Source organism: Octopus sinensis, linkage group LG13 (assembly GCF_006345805.1).
Source record: "Octopus sinensis linkage group LG13, ASM634580v1, whole genome shotgun sequence".
NCBI classification, from domain to species: Eukaryota; Metazoa; Mollusca; class Cephalopoda; order Octopoda; family Octopodidae; genus Octopus; species Octopus sinensis.
The window spans coordinates 70,783,401-70,793,400 of record NC_043009.1 but is presented as its reverse complement, the minus strand read 5'-3'; positions in this window follow the sequence as shown (position 1 = coordinate 70,793,400).

Below are 10,000 nucleotides of genomic sequence, written 5' to 3'. Positions count from 1 at the left end.
AACGCTGCAATATTCCTCTTTTGAGAACTCCGCTAAACGTCGTCGTCATGTATCCTATACGAGCAGACCATTGATATCGCTACAACAAAAATCTCCCCAATTAAGCGCCAGCCACTCTCCACCTGCCTTGCCACCCTTGCCCAACCAGCTCGTGATATTGCCGATCCATTGTATTCTTTGCTTGCCTCCTCATCTACTTTTCTCTGATCTTCCTTCTATGATAATGTCTTCCAATCCTCTGCTTCTTCAAAGGAGGCCATAATAAATAAGTTTCTGTTTTTTCTCAATGTTCAGATGTTGTCGTCCTTCCCCTGATTATGGTAACACCCATTCATTGGTCCGATGATTCTTGTAAGAGACTCGTGACATTCTCCTAGAAACCCACATTTCAAACGAACTGCTAACGTTCTCTTCAAATTTAATCAAAGTCCATGTTTCACAACCGTAAATGCCTATTAGCCAAATGTTCTCTCGTACTAACTTTGATTTGAACCTAGTTTGGACACTTTCGCCTCTCCAGATGTTTTTAAGCTTTTTCATAGACGTTCTTGTAATGGCTAGTCATGTCCCGATTTGTTTCTCACATCAGATTTCATCAGAGATTTGAGAACCAGTTCAACCTGTTGGACTTTCTCACTTCCCCTTTGGAAGTTAACTTTTAACCTCTCTTTTCCTATTATCATGACTTTAGTTTCCTTATGGTTTAGATGAGGGAATAATGCTAGAAGTGTATTTGTAGCGGATGACAAGCGTCCAGTAGCAACGGTAGAGTTTTCTAAATCCTGATCCCTGTCTGCGCATCAACATTTACTAGGATCAAATTAATTCTTAGACAAATTTCTCCTCTAATGATACAGCAAGACAGTGATTAACAGAATCGCAAATACCTGGTCGGTTGGCTGGGTAAAGTAGTTATTAGCGGCGGAAGACTACGTGCTTTCACTAATGCTTTTAGCATAAGTCGTGAATAGGTTAAAAGAGCTGTAGCAACAAGTATGAGCAGCGCGATTACTCCACATGAGTGAGCACGAGTGAGCACGAGTACTCCACATGTGTAAGCATTTGTGAGTACGAGAACTCCACATGAGTAAGCATGAGTGAGCAGATTACTCCACGCGGTTGAAAATAGCGGAAGGTAGCCTACGATCCGGACAAAAGAGCATTGCCAGAAAATAACAGTTATTTGTCCTTTGTCGTTAAGCGAATCCGTTTGGACTCTGCAGCAAATCAACGAGAATGATGGAACATTGAAACGTTCCTTCGTTTATTGATAAAAACTCGCAGAAACAACACACAGGGATTAAGGAACTTTGAAAGATTCACACATCCTGTATAGCCTAGCATGCACACTGATTATACATGCGTGTATGCATTTATGTACTTGTGTATATACATACATACATATATGCATATATATATATGTGTGTGTGCATGTATATATATATATGTATGTGTGTGTGTATATATATACATATATATATATATATACACACACATATATATATATATATATATAACATTTCCCTTATATGCATCAGTGCTGAGTGTTGTGGCCTTGCTGGAGCGGCACATATAAGTATATGAGTGTACGTGTGTCGTGTGTTCGTATGATTGTGTATGTTTGTTTGCGTCTGCGTGTGTGTGTGGCGGGTATAAGAATAGGTAGACAGAAAAGGTATTGGGTATTTTGTCTATCTATATAGTATACGCGTGTTTCAGAAAGTCAGGAAGGGAACGAAAGACCCTTGACTATGCTCACACAGGGCTAGGGCGGCTGAACGTCTTTAGATATCTAGAGATTTACCTGCGAATATCTTACTCATAGGAGTTAGTGGAGGCAGTGGGTGACTGGATTGGGATCTTGAACGCATAAAAAATATTTTGGGTGGGTAGCTGAGAGGAAAAATGGGGGTGCAAAATCCTCTCGTAGCTTAGACGCTTCCAATTGTCTCACAGTCTTTGCTTTGATATCCTGAATATGCCAATGTGGACTTTGTAAAATCATAGACGGTAATCCAAGTCGTACTTAGATAAGATATTCATATGCTTGCAGATAGGCATTGTATAAATTGCCCACATTTTTCAGATCTTTGGATACACAGCCCTGAAGTTATGTACCTCTACAAATATAAAGACACGTAGAGAAGGACCTGGTTACTAGAAGATCAATGCGTTCTTTTCGGCGCAAAAAGATTTCAGGGATCAGATTTGATTATTAGTGAAGCGGGAATTGACGTGAGCTATCAGCAACAATAAGTGGTGGGTTTCACGAGAAATGAAAATCAAACAGACATTTGTTAGTTTAGCGAAGAGATTGCTATAGCAAACACTAGAGTAGAAAATAAACTAATTGTAACTTAGAAGAGGTGCAAGAAGTGAAATAACAACGGGCTAGCGACGAGAATGGCACTCGACCATATAATTGCTGTGTAGAATGAAAGTTGCATCATCCAAGCTAGTGTGCGTGCGCTGAAACAGGAAGGCACAAAAGCCGTCAGTTGGGCTCGTGTGTTGGGGGCACACTACCGAAGACGGGATCTCAACAGTTTCATAACGTGTTATTTCTATGAACCCCTGTCTGCAGCGAATAAAGAGTATGCTCCGCGGTGTAAACTGAGTGTAAAATGTTATGTAAACGATAGTCGCAGCTGAACTAATTTGGCCCTTGGTCGAATGCATTAGGATTGAACTGCACTGAATAACAAACACAATGGATAGACAAGTGATAGGTTGTCTAAACCAAAACCAAACATAATCAGTTTCACAAGAATACGAGGAATCAATCCATTCTATTAATAGCATTTTTGTCTTAATTTAACGAAATGAAAAATTTCAGTTTGAGGCGGACATCAAATGCTGAACTATGTAATCAATCCACCGTTCTATGTTATTTTAGAGAAAGAGGAAAGACACATTATTACAGGTGCGAGTATTAATTATCAATTAGATAAAATCCTGTCTTTTATGTGTACAATAGAAGTCTCCTGACAAAAGACGGAGCTAACAACGTTTCGTTTTTTTTTTCTTTATTACTTACAACTACTTTGTCTCTATTTAGTCAAACATCGATAATATAACATCAAAAGTCCCGCTGCATTCTGCAAAATACAGATAGAGATGGAGACACAAACGCACAAAGGCAAACAATTAAGCAGACGAATATCCATATAAACGAAACCAGTTTACACACACACACACACACACACACACACACACTCCAATTTAAATTGACATTATTAGGAGAAGGAAGTAACAAACTTGAGTATTACTTTCCGAAATCTATAATTTCTATTCGTTCAAACGGATGCTTTCATTGGTGCGTGTATGAGTGTATGTGTGCATACATACATACAGATATTTATATATATATATATACTTACATGCACACAGATATACAGATATATATATATATATACTTACATACACACAGATATATAGATATATATATATATATAATATATACATACATACAGATATATAGATATATATATATATATATATACATACATACAGAATATATATATATATATATATATATATATATATATATATATATAATATATATATACACACACATATATATATATATATATATATATATAATATATAATATATATACATACATACATACAGATATATATATATATATATATATATATATATATATATATATGCCAGTATTATGCCTAATAATGGAATTAGTTTGATATGTCTATGTCTAAGATTGAATTGGAGACTCAGATAGTAAGTTGTCAGCCTACAGATATTTTCCTATATAAATGAAGTTGTTTACATTTACTTACAGTCTGTCAGTTATATGATTAAGAGACATGTTACTAATTACTAAAATAAAATGGTGTGATAAATGATATAGTAAGTTACATTCACGAAAACATCCAATTATATGAATTTAGAAAGCAAAATAAGAATTAACAATGCAGCAATTTATATTTTATTGTTTATGAAAGTTCTACGTGTGATTTTCATTTATTTCTGTCGATAAGAGCATCGAATTATCTAACCTAGGAATATCTGAATAATTCACAGCAACATATTCCACTCTCTGGGTTGTTATTTAGATATTCCATGTTGAATCGCTCTCATTTGTCAATAACAAATTTAAATTATATTTAGATCTTTCTAATGATTTCTAATGGTTCTATCAAATTTAATGCAATTTAATAGTTATCTTTATCAAATGTAGTTCTAATTCAATGTGAAGGTGTTAAAATATTTTCGAATTTTAATATTGATTTCTTTTCACACTTTGTAGTTTTTTTCATAACGATTAATACATTCAGTTTTGAACAGCATACCCGGATGTCTTTCATTTCTTCTCATATCAAATATCTTCATCAAGTAAGAGTTAAGTTTAACCAAGATGTTCAAATTTGTCATTTTCCACAACATAGGTGGATGCCATACCGATATTTAAAAAAAAAAATTCAATCTGCCCAAAGAAAAGTGTTTAGGGCTACAAACAAAATTAATCTTTACCAAAGTACCCTTTTATAAAATGTGCAGATCGAATATTAAAAAAAAAAATGCATTTATATACACCGCCGTTGTTTTTGTATTATACATGTTTTCTTCGTCGTCGTCGTCGTCGTCGTCTCCTCCTCCTCCTTCTTCTTCTTCTTCTTCTTATTATTATTATTGTTATTGTTGTTATTATTATTATTATTATTATTATTATAAGATTTCGAATAACCCAATATTTTTTCTGTTCGCTAGAAATCGAAAGGTTACCTGAAATGTCAACAACATTTCACCTACCTTTGCTGTTGATGTTATTATCATCATTATTATTGTTATTATTCGTCTCTAGAAATTTCATAATATAGCATAAGTGACACAAAGACGCTGATAAGAAAAAAACTATCAGAATTCAAGGAACGAGATAATATATATTAAGATGCATTCATATTTTCTTTTCTAATCTACCTTTTGTTTATTCTCTTTTATTATGATCTTAATAATTCGACAGTTTATTTGCTTTGCAAAAAATTTCTTTCCTGAAATATTTTGCAATAACTTTCGTTTCTTTGAACTTATACAATCATACATGCATGTTTCACACATATAAACACCTTTACGTAGATATTGAAACACATAAGTACAACAATATATTACAAATTATATATACATATATATATATATATTATATATATATATATACACATACATATATGTATATGTGTGTGTATGTATATATACATATATAAGTGTAATTGTATGTGATATATATTTATATGCATGTATATATGTATGTATATATATATATGTGTGTGTTTGTGTGTGCTTGCGTGTGTGCATGTGTTTGTGTGTAATTTATATCACTCGTGTAGAATGTATTCCAAGTAATAGAATTCATATAAATCTTACACCTTTGTAGTCAGCAAATCCGATCTCTTTGTTTTTTCTTTTTGCCTCCAATTCCGACGCTGTTCTGACAGGATAAATCTTCAGTTTCATTGATAGCATCGTCTAATACGCAGCAACCGCGAATATATAAAATTCTTTATATTCTAGACATTATGACAAGGGAATCATATCTTGTCTTAGATACTGATATCGTAAACTGTGAAACAGCTTCCTTTTCGTAAAATGATATTGGAATTGCAGAGAAAGACTAGAGCAAGATAAGGCGGATTAAAAGAAGTCCAACAAAAAGCTTGCTGTTCCTTGTGCCAGCAGAGAATAGAAGAATGGCCAGAAATAGATAGCATCTGAATGAGTTACAATATTCAGAATGAAATTCATATTTACACCTCGAGCTAAGATTAGAAAGATAATATTACAGGAAATAATATTTGAAATTTAGAAATCCAACATCCAACAGGAAACCATTATACTTTGAAATAGGACATTTTAGGATTTTCGGAAATATTAAATCATAAGAAAAATCCGATACAAAATTAATAGTCATTTTCTAGAAGCTTTTAAGGAAAGGTTTGCACAATATTTCTTATATTTGTAAATAGATAAACATATATGTGTGAAGTGTGTTTGTATTTTCAATGACAAAATATTTTGGCCAAAAGTATTTCTTCGTTGTGGCAAAAAAGATTTTAATTTTTCTCTCATTTGCGTGGATATTAGCGATGCATTCATAATTTCAACTATGTGTGTGTTGCCATCGAGGATATTCTATTGATCACTGCTTGTCAATATTTAAGCAGCGGGAATTATTAAAACAGGTTATTTTAATAAATGCGTGTTTAAGACTGTAAAATAAGCATTTTGTTCGTTGTGAGTAAATAAGATTTTAATTCTCGATAAACATTAAATTTCGTCACCAATGTCCCTAACGATCTGAAAATGTCATGAACTCTAGAAAATATAATTACCCTAACCTATAAAATGTGTGTATAACTGACAATTGTTTTATAATCATTTAAAGAGAGCGATGTAAAAGAGAACTTTCGGAATCGCGGTTCTAATGCTCTTATACACGGAGTTAGTAGCCACAACGACTATGATTATTCCATGTGCATTGGAAAATATTAACACAGCATCTGAAATGTTATGCAAGCTTTCAGTATTTAGGTAACATTTCAGAAAATCCAGCCTTTTGTACAAAGCAAAGTGGATTTTAGACAATGTTTTGTAAAGCAGTGAGAGTCGAGGTTTCCCTCTAAACCTATTTATATTTGATGGGAATATTAGTCGATTAATGAGCCAACATGAAAACTTCTACGTAGTTGCTTGGCCTGTTGGAAATAGCAGAGAAATCTTCCTGAAATGACACCCTACTCTCCTTAAAAATAGGGAATTTTAGTTTAAATAGTCCATGTAATGACAAGATGGTAATGATTTAAGTACCTTTGAATTATAGGTCTATTGTAGGTCCCATGTTAAAGAATTTCGTGTAATGAGTTGGATCTTTAACAGGCTGTTGCCTACACAAACTGCGACACTCAACACACTCACCCTTGATAATATAACATCTTTTCCATCTAAAGAAGTGGCAGAAAGATATGTGGCATCATGAGAAATAATTGATTATCTTCATGATGAAAACTTCAATTTCTTTGTTTTTGAATTTTGCTACTGTGCTACAAATATTCAGCACCAATTACAACCATTTAAAAGTTACAGTTCTACTGGCTGCCATATACCTCTTACATAATGTCTACTTAGTCTTTGCGAAATTGGCCAAAAATTGCCCCCCAAATGAATTTTTTATGAGAAATAATTTGGGAAATAAAAAAGATAAATCAAAGATAATCAAATATGCCACTCTTGTGTGTATATATTAACTCCAGTGTATTAGAGTTAATATATTTTGCAGCATTATTGGCTTTAGTGACCTTCTTTAGTTTCTCATTTGTTTTAAAATCAATTAATGAAAATCTTTCATAAAAAAACAACGACAAAGGAATTAAAAAGAAGTATGCCACGTGGGCAATTACGAGATCGCTATAGGCGCCGAATGTTCAGTTTGGGTGCATATTGTTCGGACTAAAATATAACAACACTTAATATAAAATAGATGTAAAGCTAACATTTAAAAAAAGCCCACAAAATAACACGCAAAAAATTACTTGCAATTTCCTACATATAGATTTGAAGGATGCATAATGGATTTAATTAATTTTTAGATATTATGAATTTACAATGAATGGAATTTTAAATCTAGAAAAAATTAATTCCCTGTAGCATATTGTTTAAGATAAAGTTCATTTTGAGATTTAATTAGAAAGCATCGTTAGTGTATCCTCATATTGGTTAATGTTTTATAATTTTTTTTATTACACTTAGTATTTGATTTTCTTCATATGATTGCTGCAGTTAATTAATTGACTATCAAACTGAAAACGTTAAATTAAGAATGCGAAATAGATTTATTGCATTTTTTTCTCTTTTCGCTTGCTCACAAATCACCGACATATGTGTTCCTTCTACACCTAACACACCACCTACCGAAACCAAAGTACAAGTGTATTAAAAATTACACATCTCATATATACATATATTTGTGTATGTGTGTATATGATGACGGTTACTGATATCAAATTGTGCACATATCTACTTCTGTAGTGAACGTACAAAGATAATGATTTGGATCGTTTGCTGGGGAAAGTAAAAAAAACAAGGAAAATATGGAAGAGATTACAGAAATTATGAATTTATGATAAACGTTGAGAAACAGTAAAGAGTTTGATAGGAAACTAAGGAAGCTGCTCAGAGGCAGATGATGGGAAGAAGAAAATTCGTGTATCAATCGTTTTCTCTGATCAGTTACGTTAAATACTCTGCAAGATGTATACGCCTTGTAATATTTCTTACAAATGCGATCCAGGATATGCATGAATGCTCATGAGGGTATATGTGTACTTCTGTGTGCATGTAAATACACACACACACACATATATATATATATATTCGCATGGTAAATACATCGGAAAATGAATGTGTACCTCTGCTTTATTCAACTTGAAGCATCCTTTAAGTTGCTGTTTGTAGGCAACACGGGAGATTTTAAGTTGATGTTCACAGTGAGCAGAAATTTACTGTTCCGTTATTCTTTGGGAATTAACCTTCAACCGCAATATTGAAAATGTATAAAAGATGTACCCAAGAACATTCTAGTTTACATCTTATTCATTAATCGCTGACTTCTATCGACCATCATCTTGTGAAAGGCAATTAAACCTGTGCTGATAATTCGTACGTAACAATGAAACAGGTTCGATCAACAACCGATCCTACAGATTGCTCCCGACGTAGTCTACTTTTCCCGACGTAGTCTATTCATGTAATAATTAGGCTTTATTGCTTTATTGCTTTATTGCCAATGCTTCTGTCTGCTCACTGCTTTCTAGTGGTAGGATAATAAGGCGATGGATTAAATGCCTTGCAGTACTTCTTAGTCTCCCATTCCTTTTAAGCATCTTAATCTCACGGCACTTAACTATTCTTGACAAAATGATGTCGAGATGAATTAAACTTTGCAATGCCTTGTGGCATTTTGCCTCCAGCCTATGTCTTTCAGGTCAAATAAGCATGAGGATGACTTCAAATTCCTTCTTATCGTATTAGATTAAATAAAAGGAATATAGATGGGGTTCCGTTTAACTGGCTCTAATCACCCCATTAACAAAAATTAATTCTGTGACAAATAAAAAGAATCCCAATATTTCATTTGTTCTCTCTCGGAGAAAATACCGAGGTATTTCGTCCTATGAATTGATACTAATATTTCTTTCGCTATGTATGAAATTTCATTATAAGATATGAGGCCCTATCACATTCAGTGGGGAAAAGGAAGATTACAAAACTGAAGTGAGTTGGAATAGATTTTATCAAAAACGTCAACCCAAATGAAGACTTTATATTTTCCTTTATGAAGCTCCATAGCTTAAGAAATTTCTATATATTCAAATATAAGTTGAAAATATGAGGGTTTCATTTTTGCTCTCACAGATCTTATAAATCACTTATTTTGAAAAATAAATTAATAATTTGTCAAAATTGAATATGCCTCAGCTTAACTATTTTGAATATATGAAAGGTTCAGAATAATTTTGATAATATGTTCGCTGATGTAATTCACTCATCTCATTTTTATTTCGATACTGGGATTTCGATCCCTCCTGGACCAGTATAGTTGTGTTGTAATGTATATGTGTTTACAGCTTGATATTGTAAAGGCTTGAAATTTACCTCAGCCGGATGGCTGAAACAAGTAAAAGAGTAAAAGAGGAACGTGATCAGTTTTTTTCTGATGATTCGTTCCATGACCTTACTTATGTGTGACGTCAGGGAGACTTGCCTGTAGTTTTTGGCCTCTGCTCTACTCCCTCCTTTGTGGATAGGGCATATGGTGCCTTCTTTTAGCGCCCTGGGCAGTTTACCGTTAGCCAGGAACCACTGAAGAGCTTCTTCAGTGGTCCCGCTAGGGCATGCCTGCATGTTTTTAGGAGGACTGCTGGGAATCCATCTGGTCCAGCAGCTGAGTTTATTCTCATTTCTTCTATGGCAGATATTACATCCT